Raw genomic sequence first — 281 nt, 5'->3', positions numbered from 1 at the left:
TTCCACCCCCACCACCCACCCCCCCCCCAACTCCTCCTCTCTTTCAAAAATTAAAGGAATGAAGGTGCAGATCAGGGACAGGCCGGCAAGTGCCGGGGCGTGCACACTGCGAATGCAAATGCTTTAGATGCTGAATTGGAGGCACTTCATTAGGATTTTCTTGTTCCCTTTTGAAGAGGTGGGAAAAAAAAATATATTTTGCATCAACATCTCTGCCGGGACTCGAACCCGGACCCTCTGGATTAGAAGTCCAGCGCGCTGATCCATTGCGCCACAGAGAC

The 281-nt window shown here is 51.2% G+C and overlaps 1 non-coding gene across 1 annotated transcript; it reads right to left on the bottom strand.

Annotated features, from left to right (window-relative positions):
* Positions 1 to 207: 207 nt before the first annotated feature.
* On the bottom strand, positions 208 to 281 carry trnar-ucu. The gene has a single exon. It is a non-coding gene; the product is annotated as a tRNA-Arg (tRNA).

The sequence above is a fragment of the Carcharodon carcharias genome, assembly GCF_017639515.1.
Source record: "Carcharodon carcharias isolate sCarCar2 chromosome 24 unlocalized genomic scaffold, sCarCar2.pri SUPER_24_unloc_14, whole genome shotgun sequence".
Taxonomy (NCBI): Eukaryota; Metazoa; Chordata; class Chondrichthyes; order Lamniformes; family Lamnidae; genus Carcharodon; species Carcharodon carcharias.
The sequence above is the reverse complement of the archived record's forward strand: the minus strand, read 5'-3'. Positions and strand labels throughout refer to the sequence as shown.